At 41.5% G+C, this 13,464-nt stretch overlaps 1 pseudogene; it reads right to left on the reverse strand.

The window, feature by feature from the left end:
• LOC106613148 (proton-coupled amino acid transporter 4-like) overlaps positions 1 to 13,464 on the reverse strand; it is a 439,980-nt pseudogene that overhangs the window by 262,949 nt on the left and 163,567 nt on the right.

Consider the following 13,464-nt stretch of genomic DNA (forward strand, 5'->3'; position numbering starts at 1 on the left):
TTTTTGTTGATTTACAAAGGCATTTGATTCAATTGACCATGAATTGTTGCTAGCTAGACTCCGTAACATTAGTAGCAGTGAAGGGGCAGTAAATTGGTTTAGGAACTATCTTTCTGACAGAACACAATGTGTATATGTTGACAATCACATGTCTAGCTTTCTTGAGATTAATAGAGGTGTGCCCCAGGGTTCCATTTTAGTATTGTTCTCAATTTTCAATTTGTTCTCATTTTTCATTAATGATTTGAGAAATGGGATGCAACCAGCAAAGTTACATCTATATGCAGATGATACAGTCATATATTCATGTGCTCCTTCTCTGGTTCAGGAGAGCTCCACACTGCTTTTCAGTCACTATAGGCCTCCCTTTATGGTCTCAAACTGGTCTTGAATGTACAAAAAACTTTATCAGAGCTTGCACTCAGCCAGAGAAGTTTAGCATTGTCACATCTGGTGGCTTATCCATTGAAAAAGTGTCACCCTACAAATACAGTACCTAGGTATATGGTTGGATGCAAGTTGTCCTTTGAAGTTCATATGGGTAATCTTGTGAGGAAGCTTAAATTGAAAAGGGGTTTTTATTTTCGTAATAATAAGGCTTGCTTCCCGCTTACGGCTAGAAAGAAGCTTGTTCAGGCCACTTTTCTCTCTGTAATTGATTATGGTGATTTGCTGTATATGCATGCAACCTCCTCTGTCTTACAGAGACTAGACTCTACTTATAATGCATTCTTGCGCCATAATACAAATGCCAAGTCACTCACCCACCATTGCACCTCACTTTATATGCACAGAAAGCTACATTTGTATGTGTTCATCTACAAAGTACTTTTGGGTAAACTCCCTCTTTACCTCTGTAGTCTGGTCTCCTTCACCACCAGCAGTTACCATACCTGGTCTGCTAGGTGGTTGCTACTTAAAGTCCCCAGGACATTTACAATATAAGGTAACACTGCCTTTTTGTCTTGTGCACCAGAGGCATGGAATATTCTATAACCCATGCTTCATCTAGATGCAGTGCATTCGGAAAGTATTCAGACCCCTTGACTTTTTCGACATTGTTAAGTTACAGCCTTATTCTAAAATGGATGAAATAGTTTTTTCCTCATCAATCTACACACAACACCCCATAATGACAAAGCAAAAACAGGTATCTTGAAATTTTAGCAAATGTATTAAAAATAATGAACTGAAATATCACATTTAAATAAGTATTCAGACCCTTTACTCAGTACTTTGTTGAAGCACCTTTGGCAGCGATTACAGCCTTGAGTCTTTTTGGCTTCTGCAGAGAATAATGGGAGAAACTCCCCAAATACAGTTGTATTTGCTTGTACAGTCAAACAACATTTTTTGCCTTGTCATTGTGGGGTGTTGTGTTTAGATTGATGAGGAAAAAAACGAATCTAAAAACGAATCAATTTTAGAATAAGGCTGTAACGTAACAACATTTTGAAAAAGTCAAGGGGTCCTGAATACTTTCCAAATACACTGTATATCACTTCTGGGTTGCACCACAGTTCAGCGGTTGATGCAATTTATCCAAAGATGGGGTTTAAGACAAAACAATAGAGATACTATAAGACCGAAGAATTTTCCCTCTGTCAACATAAAGTCAGCAATTCTGTTTTAGGATATATAGATATTTATAAACTTGACACCTTCAATGCAAGCTGATGGATGTTAAGCTTCATAGTTGATGCTGCATCACGTCGTACTGTATTAACAAGGTTGGAGGGGGAGGTCTGGGAACAGGGATTACATGTTGTGTTGATGTTGTGGATGAAGGACTAGTAATGCTTAGTTCACTGCATTAAGTTGTCCCTAGCTTTCACTTCTAACCTCCCTCTGGTAAAGGTTAGGGAAGGTCTACCATGGGCAGGACAGTCTGTTCAGCCAGGCCTTTTCACCCAGTCAGTTCAGAACCATGGACAGGGTTCTCACTATTCACCCAACCAGTTCAGCACCATGGACAGGGCACCTGTTAACTACAAGGTAGAGTGTGGGCAAACGGGGCAAACAGGCCTCCCCATATTGACAGTGCAGTATCCTATCCCAGCAGGCGCAGGGCCCGACTGGCCACATTGGTTGGTATGCAGCGTCTGTTGACAGACAGACAGACAGACATCTCCTGAGGATCTGTTTCTAATGCTCTCCTCCTCAGCAGTTTCCTCTTTTACGCTGTCATGCTATTTATTACTCTTCCTTCCATTGCCATGACAACCAGATGCTGCATACCAACCAATGTGGCCAGTCGGGGCCTGCTAGGATAGGATCCTGCACTGTCAATGTGGGGAGGCCTGTTTGCCCAGTTTGCCCACCAGCTCTAACTTAAATTCTTCCAGGGGGGAAACTAATGACATCTGTGTTTACTTTGAGATGAAGAGGGCAGGAGAGGAGAGAAAACTAATGACATCAGTGTTACTTTGAGATGAAGAGGGCAGGAGAGGAGAGAAAACGAATGACATCAGTGTTACTTTGAGATGAAGAGGGCAGGAGAGGAGAGAAAACTAATGACATCAGTGTTACTTTGAGATGAAGAGGGCAGGAGAGGAGAGAAAACTAATGACATCAGTGTTACTTTGAGATGAAGAGGGCAGGAGAGGAGAGAAAACTAATGACATCAGTATTACTTTGGGATGAAGAGGGCAGGAGAGGAGAGAAAACTAATGACATCAGTGTTACTTTGGGATGAAGAGGGCAGGAGAGGAGAGAAAACTAATGACATCAGTGTTACTTTGAGATGAAGAGGGCAGGAGAGGAGAGAAAACTAATGACATCAGTGTTACTTTGAGATGAAGAGGGCAGGAGAGGAGAGAAAACTAATGACATCAGTGTTACTTTGAGATGAAGAGGGCAGGAGAGGAGAGAAAACTAATGACATCAGTGTTACTTTGAGATGAAGAGGGCAGGAGAGGAGAGAACTAATGACATCAGTGTTACTTTGGGATGAAGAGGGCAGGAGAGGAGAGAAAACTAATGACATCAGTGTTACTTTGAGATGAAGAGGGCAGGAGAGGAGAGAAAACTAATGACATCAGTGTTACTTTGAGATGAAGAGGGCAGGAGAGGAGAGAAAACTAATGACATCAGTGTTACTTTGGGATGAAGAGGGCAGGAGAGGAGAGAAAACTAATGACATCAGTGTTACTTTGGGATGAAGAGGGCAGGAGAGGAGAGAAAACTAATGACATCAGTGTTACTTTGAGATGAAGAGGGGAAGAGCTACATCTGTACCTCCCTGGGGTATCCCACTAGAACACCCCATACGTACACACAGACACACACACACCATAAGTCTTTGAAGAATGCAACTCGGGCACAGTGAGGATTGACAGCACCATGACAACCAGCCATTCCGCAGTCAATCTTCTGCTCGTTCATTCATTCAACATCTGGGTGCTGCCTGCCTGCATAGGGAAAAATGTCAAGTCTTTCATGATTCATATTCATTTAGGGTGCTTAGCCAGAACGTGTTACAAACAAGAGATTCTCAGCCAAAGAGATTAATTCCAGGTCCGATCAACTGAGGCCACTCCCACTATGTAAATCACACAGAGGACACACAGACAAGCTTCTCAGAGGTTTCTCCCAGCCCAGCTACATGGATACACAGGCAGCCGTGCTACCCACAACCCCTAGAGAAATAATCTCCCTTGGGGTAGTTTGTAGCAAACTTATAAAGGCTAGGATCGTCACACTCACAGCTCTAATACACCATCACCATAGATATAGTTTAAGTACTCGCGGGTCAGACAAACAAGCAGTCAGTCATATGCACACACACACACACACACACCATTGACAGAGAGAAGGTACTCACAGGTGAGGCAGACGAGCAGGCCTCTGGGGATCATCTCACAGGGTGCCCTCCAGCTCTCCCGTAGCCTTGCTTGGACCGGGGGAATCATGATCTCCGGACAAAGAACTGGATGGCAAAGCTGACAAACACTCCAAAGGAGTACAGGATCTTCACCATCTGATTGGGCCTGCAAAGAGAGAGAACTGCTAAGTGGATTTGTAACAGAGCCTAGTGTCTTTGGAATAGAGGCCCTACCATGTTTTGACTACAGGTCCAGGTGTCTTTGGAATAGAGGCCCTACCATGTGTTGACTACAGGTCCAGGTGTCTTTGGAATAGAGGCCCTACCATGTTTTGACTACAGGGCCAGGTGTCTTTGGAATAGAGGCCCTACCATGTTTTACTACAGGCTCAGCTGTATTTAGTTTACAGGTCCAGGTGTGTTTGGAATAGAGGCCCTGCCATGTTTTCACTACAGGCTCAGCTGTATTTAATTTACAGGTCCAGGTGTGTTTGGAATAGAGGCCCTGCCATGTTTTCACTACAGGCTCAGCTGTATTTAGTCTACAGGTCCAGGTGTGTTTTGGGTTCATCCCCATGTTGCCCTACTGTACAGTAACAAGCAGAGATGTGTTTAACAACTAGGGCCAATGACAGTGTTTGGTCTAAAGTGTGTTTAACAACAGGGGCCCAATGACAGTGTTTGGTCTAAAGTGTGTTTAACAACAGGGGCCAATGACAGTGTTTGGTCTAAAGTGTGTTTAACAACAGGGGCCAATGACAGTGTTTGGTCTAAAGTGTGTTTAACAGCAGGGGCCCAATGACAGTGTTTGGTCTAAAGTGTGTTTAACAACAGGGGCCAATGACAGTGTTTGGTCTAAAGTGTGTTTAACAACAGGGCCCAATGACAGTGTTTGGTCTAAAGTGTGTTTAACAACAGGGGCCAATGACAGTGTTTGGTCTAAAGTGTGTTTAACAACAGGGCCCAATGACAGTGTTTGGTCTAAAGCACAGGAGGCTGCAGAGGTGGACGGTTCATAACAACGTCTAGAATGGGGTGAATGGAACGGTATCAAACACGTGTTGGATACCATTCCAATAATTCCATTCCAGCCATTACTATGAGCCCATCCTCCCCAATTAAGGTGTGTTTAAAAACTGTGGCCAGGGACAGTGTTGGTCGAAAGTGAGCTTAATAACAGGGGTCAGCGAAATAGTCGACTGGCCGATTGTTTGTTTGACAGAATGTTGGTCGAACAAGATTTGTTTTAGTCAATCAGCAGCATACAATATATACAGTGCATTTGGATAGTATTCAGACCCCTTCGCTTTTTACACATTGTGTTATGTTACAGACATATTCTAAAATGGATTATACAAAAAATATCCTCAATCTACACACAATACCTCATAATGACAAAGCAAAAACATTAGAATTTTTGGGACATTTATAAAAAACAAAAAACAGAAATACCTAATTTACATAAGTATTCAGACCCTTTGCTATGAGACTCGAAATTGAGCTCTGATGCATCCTGTTTCCATTGATCATCCTTGAGATGTTTCTACAACTTGAATGGAGTCCACCTGTGGTAAATTCAATTAATTGGACATGATTTGGAAGGGCACACACCTGTCTATATAAGGTCCCACAGCTGACAGTGCGTGTCAGAGCAAAAACCAAGCTATGAGGTCAAAAGAATTTAACGTAGAGCCCCGAGACAGGATTGTGTTGAAGCACACATCTGGGGGAGGGTAACCAAACGTTTGCACAGCATTAAAGGTCTAAGAACACGCCGGCCCCCATCATTCTTAAATGGAAGAAATTTCGAACCACCAAGACTCTTACTAGAGCTGGCCGCCCGGCCAAACTGAGCAATCGGGGGAGAAGAACCTTGGTCAGGGAGGAGACCAAGAACCCGATGGTCACTCTTACAGAGCTTCAGAATTCCTCTGTGGAGATGGGAGAACCTTCTAGAAGGACAACCATCTCTGTAGCACTCCACCAATCAGCTTGTTAGAATATTTACAGATAAATACACAAAGTAGGGAACTACCGATCAATGGAAATAGTTGTTTTTCTGTAATGGGGAACTGAAGATTAAATGGGTCAGGGACATGGGTTGTTTTTCAGTTCAACATCTGTTTAGAATATGTGTAGGGGTTCCAGTCCGGGACTCATAGCTACATGTGGCAATTTCTCACTGGTGCAAATTGTCTATTCATTGAGCCTGAAACGGGATACTGGGTATTTGGCCATTGGCCCAATTATATTGCAAGGAACTCTAATTGCTCAATTACAGGCTAGGCTTGGGTATAAACTATATCCTGTCTCCTTGTTCTCAGTGTTTTCTACACTGAACAGGAAATAATGAACATCTACCAGACACTTTCCAGCATAACTATGATTTGTTCTATTTGAATAAATATATTTTTCTCCCCCTGATTTGCTTTGGGGTCTGTGTTATCGAAGAATAACATCAATTGCTAACAGCCCTTTATGGTAGAGTGGCCAGACGTATGTCATTCCTCAGAAAAACCATGAGAAACAAGATTGTCTGGTCTGATGAAACCAAGATTGAACTCTTTGGCCTGAATGCCAAGCGTCACGTCTGGAACAAACCTGGCACCATCCCTACGGTGAAGCATGGTGGTGGCAGCATCATGCTGTGGGGATGTTTTTCTGTGGCAGGGACTGGGAGACTAGTCAGGATCAAGGGAAAAATGAACGGATCAAAGTACAGAGAGATATCCTTGATGAAAACCTGCTCCAGAGTGCGCAGGACCTCAGACTGGGGTGAAGGGTCACTTTCCAACAGGACAACGATACTCAGCACACAGCAAAGACGATGCAGGAGTGGCTTCGGGACAAGTCTCTGAACGTCCTTGAGTGGCTCAGCCAGAGCTCAGACTTGAACACCATCAAACATCTCTGGAGAGACCTGAAAATAGCTGTGCAGCGACACTCCCCATCCAACCTGACAGAGCTTGAGAGGATCTGCAGAGAATAATGGGAGAAACTCCCCAAATACAGGTGTGCCAAGCTTGTAGCGTTATACCAAAGAAAACTTGAGGGTGTAATCGCTGACAAAGGTGCTTCAACAAAATACTGAGTAAAGGGTCTGAATACTTATGTAAATGTGATATATTTTGTTGTTTTTTGCTTTGCTTTATGAGATATTGTGTGTAAATTGATGAGGGAAAAAAACAACTATTTAATACATTCATAACGAATGCATTAACAGACATTAACGTAACCAAACAAACATTGTAGATTAGAAATGATAGGAATTAACAGTAAATGTACTACTGGTGATATATGTAATGGGGAATTGATAGACACTAACAATCAAACAATCAATCAAACAATTCACACAATGAAGTCATGAAACAATGTATGTGCACAAATAGGCGGGAGAGAGCACATTCTGGAGAGAGACATGCATTGTGCAGCCACACTCCCCTTCTTCTTGGACTGTACCATCCCCGCGGCATCCACAATGGATTAGTCTCGGCCTCTGCAACGGATTAGTTAACTGAGATGGGCGCAAATAAGACGGGCGCGAATAAGATGTGTGTGTGTATATATACTGTATGTGTATCTATGTATGTGTATCTATGTATATATATATATATATATATATATATGTATATATATGTATATATATATATATATATATATATATGTATATATATATATATATATATATATATATATATATATATATATATATATATATATATATATATATATATATACACACACACACACACATATACACACACACACACACAGTGCATTCAGAAAGTGTTCAGACCACTTGACTTTTTCCAAATTGTTTACGTTACAGCCTTATTCTAAAATGATACGTGTTGTCTGGTCTTTAGCATCCCAACGCAGGTAGCGTAGCGGGCAATGCACTCCTAACCTCCAGCGTGACCAGCGAGTACATAAAACATCTTCCATTGAGGCCGCAAAGGCATCGGTTTCCTCCTTAACTAGCTTTAATAGCAAGCAGTTAAAAAAATAATTATTATAAAATAAAAATGGGGAAAATGTACATTCTGTCTTAATAAAACAAAACTTCCCACCACCAAGCTAGGGTGGCTAATGCTACTCCTGTACGTTGCGTACAACTTTCAGCCAATCAGGTTGCACCAGTCTGTTGTTACCCATCTGACCGCTGTACACAACACGTACAGTAGTAGCATTAGCTACCCTAGCATGGTGGTGGAAAATTGTTATTAAGACGCATACAAAACAATGCGTGAGGAGAAATGGAGGGAAATGTCCCGACTTGGCGATGGCTCATCATCATCGTTCATTTATAACCTCAGTGATCGTCACACTACCTCCAGGAGAAAAGTGTACTGAAGTTTCCCAGCTGTTCTTGACTAGGGAAGCAGAGCCCACTGTATTCTGTTCCTACTGTACTCCACAGCCTGCCAGGAAGAGTCAGAGTTTGGCAGTGCCACTGCAGGATATAGGCTAGAGAGTTTTGTTGTCTGTCAATGACGCTATAATATTGTATTTCAGGACTACACCTTGTTAATATATTTAGATGATATGTTATTCATATGCGTATAATTTGTTCATGGCTTAAAACCTCTTACAGCCCTTTAGGGATAGGGGGCAGTATTGACAATTTCGGAAAAAATATGTGCCCATATTAAACTGCCTCCTACTCAAACTCAGAAGCTAGGATATCCATATTATTAGTAGATTTGGATAGAAAACACTCTAAAACTGTTTGAATGATGTCTGTGAGTATAACAGAACTCATATGGCAAGCAAAAACCTGAGAGGAATCCTACCAGGAAGTGGAAATCTGGATGCATGGGCTCTCTTCAAGTCATTTCCTATTGAACACACAGTGATGTAGTAATAATAAGGCTTCCACTAGATGTCAACAGTCTTTAGAAAGTTGTTTGAGGCGTCTACGATGAACAGAGACCGAATGAGAAGGCTGGGAAGTTGGTCACCCAGGGAAGGACATCACTTCATTGGCGCGCATTCACGAGAGAGGTAACTCTGTTCCAAAACGTTTTTCAAGACACAGGAACCGTCCGGTTGAAATATTACTGAATCTTCACGTTCTAAAGGCCCTAAAGATTGATGTTTTACAACGTTTGACATGTTTGAACGAACGTAAATACAACTTTTTTAAACTTTTCGTCATGACATTGTCCACGCGCTTCCTACATTTGGAGTAGCTGAACTGAACGCGTGAACAACAAGGAGTTATTTGGACATAAATGATGGAGTTTATCGAACAAAACAACATTTATTGTGGACCTGGGATTCCTGGAAGTGCCTTCTGATGAAGATCATCAAAGGTAAGGGAATATTTCTAATGCAATTTATGATTTTAGATGACTCCAAAATGGCGGCTATCTGTATTGCCTAGTGTATTTTTCTGAGCTCAGTACTCAGATTATTGCAAAGAGTGCTTTCCTCGTGAAGCTTTTTTGAAATCTGTCACAGCGTTAGCATAAAGGAGATGTTCATCTATAATTCTTTGAATGACAGTTTAATATTTTTGTAAATTGTGGTGCTGATCACCGGCAGTATTTGAGGGAAAATATTTTCTGAACGTCATGCGCCAATGTAAAATGCTGTTTTTATATATAAATATGAACTTTATCGAACAACAAAATACATGTATTGTGTAACATGATGTCCTAGGAGTGTCATCTGATGAAGATCGTCAAAGGTTAGTGCTTCATTTAGCTGTGTTTTGGGTATTTGTGATGCATGTAGTTGCTTTGAAAATGGCTGTGTGGTTATTTATGTCGATGTACTCTCCTAACATAATCTAATGTTTTGCTTTCGCTGTAAAGCCTTTTTGAAATCGGACAACGTGGTTCGATTCAGGAGAAGTGTATCTATAAAATGGTGTAAAATAGTCCTATGTTTGAGAAATATAAATTATTAGATTTGTGGATTTGAATATGGCGCTCTGATTTTTCACTGGCTATTGTCAAACTCAATCCGTGTCGTAACAGGTATTAATGCAGACCTTTTTTAAAGTGCTGCTATTCATTTATTTTACAGGAGTTGTGAGTGTTCGGTTGGCGTTTTGTTTGTGATTTAAAATGCAAACTGATGCCAGAATATCAAACCCTTGTGAGTGCCTTTGCAAGTATTCAGTCCCATCACACAAACGTGTCACACAAACACCAGACCTGGGTTCAAATATCTCATTTACTTTCAAATACATTCATACAAGTAATTGTTCAGATAGTTGAATATTTTTATGTAATTTGGAATACACTTGGAAAGTATTTTAAATACTCAAATGCACTCCCATACATTTAACCCGGGTATTTGAAATAAGTATTTGAAAATCCTGTCAAATACAATTTGTCAGAATATTTGGTTTATACAAATAATCATTCAAATACTGAAATAAAAGTACTTGTTTTCAGCTGCCTATTAGAAAATACTCAAATACACAGAAAAAGTATTTTAAATACCAGATACTCTAATACACATGTATTTGAACCCATGTGTGACGCACGCGCACACACACACACACACACACACACACACACACACACACACACACACACACACACACACACACACACACACACAGGGAAACATACAATGTGGGGTGCAGGTGCCTCTTGATATCTGGTGGCGTGGGCCCGGTTGTGAGGCAAGGCGGGGTTAAAGTGTTTGGATTGGATGATTTCCTGGCCTGTTTATGGCTGGTAGTAACCTGGGAGATTTAGCGTTCGGTGTCAGAAGAGCTGGGGTTGCCTGAGGTGGCCAGAACCCATAATCTCCTGCTTCACTCACAGGAAACCACAGAGTGGACCCATGGTTAATCACACCACACAAAGCTTTATTCCTCTGGGGTGGTGTGTGTGTGTGTGTGTGTGTGTGTGTGTGTGTGTGTGTGTGTGTGTGTGTGTGTGTGTGTGTGTGTGTGTAAGAGACACTGGCCTCATCTCAGCAGCCTGCCTGTATATCCACCACACTTGCTTCCAATACACCTATGACACGCCTCTTGCAACACACTTTCTCCTCCTTTACACCAGACAATGTCACTGACCTTTGTTGTTAAACACACTTTACACCAAACACTGTCACTGACCCTTGTTGTTAAACACACTTTACACCAAACACTGTCACTGACCCTTGTGGTTAAACACACTTTACACCAAACACTGTCACTGACCCTTGTTGTTAAACACACTTTACACCAAACACTGTCACTGACCCTTGTGGTTAAACACACTTTACACCAAACACTGTCACTGACCCTTGTGGTTAAACACACTGAGACCAAACATGGTCAGTGACCCATGTTGTTAAACACACTTTAGACCAAAACAGGGCTGTCCCCGACAAAGAAAAAGCATTGGTCGACCAAAAGTTGTCTGTTCCTTTGACCAATCAATTGGTAGAAATGTTTAAACATATTTTCTATATATAGTCACACCCTATGTGTTTTAATAAAATCTACTATATATACACATTGAGCTTGTCTGATGCTTTAATAAGCACACTGTTGATTACATGAGACAGAAATGACTCAAGAGAGAACCAGACATCAAGATAACCACAAGAAAAAACCTTAACCTGCTCCTCACCTGAATTTACTCACCTGAATTTGCTGGTAGTAGGCTACACGAGGAGTCGGCAAACTTTCTCATGTGGAATGCGAATTTATCTTACCATTTCTACCGATCTGAGTGCCAGTTGTAGTTTTCATATGCACATTTTTGTGGAACAGTTCAATTTCTAATAACGTCGTCATATCTCAAAATAATTTATGGGGTTAATCAAAATTCTATCCAAATCTAAATTAAATTGATACAAACCTAAAAAGTAACTTCTATTGCCATTGCCAACTATGTAAAAATAGCCTACATAAAGCCAACAAATAAAAACATTGCAGCCTGCAGGTAGAAAATATCCTGATAAAAATAAATATCCTATAAATCCCATTGGCTACACATGGCCTCTCTGCAATAACTTGAAACATTATTTCAACTATCAACTACCAGGCCTGAAGCTGGTGCTTGCAAACATACAACAATCTATAAAATATTCTGGGCCCTCAGAGTTTCCCTGCCAGTGAGCTCTGGACAGACACAGCTGTAGGCTATTTGTGCAAGGGGTAATAAGTAATCAGGAAGCCTATTTTATGATGTTTCCACTTGATCAGAGCATGACATTTTCCCCTTTCACGCTGAGTGGTTATCAAAAGAAAGAGAGCTGGAAAGATGTTTTAAATGCATGTCATTCTCAACGGCTATAAAAATAGACTTAGGTTTGCTTGCTGTTTATATGCCTAAATTTGTACGCACACCTACTTCTATGCGTAATCAGGTGCCCGTCCTTACTCAACATTGACAGTAGCACTCCAAACAGAAGACAATGACTAAATTGACAAAACTCGTAAATGGAATGAAATCAACCAAAACTTGTTTCTCACAAGTGTAGCACAGGTTGTGCGTCTGCACAGTAAAAGACTGGAATAATATTATATTGAATGCATTAACATACCTTAACGTAACCAAAAACATTGTAGATAAGAAAGTCTAGAAATTAACAGTAAATGTACTACTAGTGATATATGTAATGGGAAATGAAATACACTAACACTCAAACACAAACAATTCACACAATGAAGTCATGAAACAATGAATGTGCACAAATCAAATCAAAGTTTATTTGTCACGTGCGCTGAATACAACAGGTTTAGACCTTACAGTGAAATGCTTACTTACAGGCTCTAACCAATAGTGCGGAAAAAAAGGTATGTATGTGTGTGTGTAGGTAAGTAAAGAAATAAAACAAAAGTAAAAAGACATTTGAAAATAACAGTAGCAAGGCTACATACAGACAGCGGTTAGTCAGGCTGATTGAGGTAGTATGTACATGAATGTATAGTTAAAGTGACTATGCATATATGATAAAACAGAGAGTAGCAGCAGCGTAAGAGGGGTTGGGGGGGGGGCACACAATGCAAATTGTCTGGGTAACCATTTGGTTACCTGTTCAGGAGTCTTATGGCTTGGGGGTAAAAACTGTTGAGAAGCCTTTTTGTCCTAGACTTGGCACTCTGGTACCGCTTGCCATGCGGTAGTAGAGAGAACAGTCTATGACTGGGGTGGCTGGGGTCTTTGACAATTTTTATGGCCTTTCTCTGACACTGCCTGGTGTAGAGGTCCAGGATGGCAGGCAGCTTTGCCCCAGTGATGTACTGGGCCGCATGCACTACCCTCTGAAGTGCCTTGCGGTCAGAGGCCGAGCAATTTCCGTACCAGGCAGTGATGCAACCGGTCAGGATGCTCTCGATGTTGCAGCTGTAGAACCTTTTGAGGATCTCAGGACTCATGCCAAATCTTTTTAGCTTCCTGAGGGGGAATAGGCTTTGTCGTGCCCTCTTCACGACTGTCTTGGTGTGTTTGGACCATTCTAGTTTGTTGTTGATGTGGACACCAAGGAACTTGAAGCTCTCAACCTGCTCCACTATAGCCCCGTTGATGAGAATGGGGGCGTGCTCGGTGCTCCTTTTCCTGTAGTCCACAATCATCTCCTTAGTCTTGGTCACGTTGAGGGATAGGTTGTTATTCTGGCACCACCCGAGCCAGGTCTCTGACCTCCTCCCTATAGGCTGTCTCGTCGTTGTCGGTGATCAGGCC

Source organism: Salmo salar, chromosome ssa09 (genome assembly GCF_905237065.1).
Source record: "Salmo salar chromosome ssa09, Ssal_v3.1, whole genome shotgun sequence".
Taxonomy (NCBI): domain Eukaryota; kingdom Metazoa; phylum Chordata; class Actinopteri; order Salmoniformes; family Salmonidae; genus Salmo; species Salmo salar.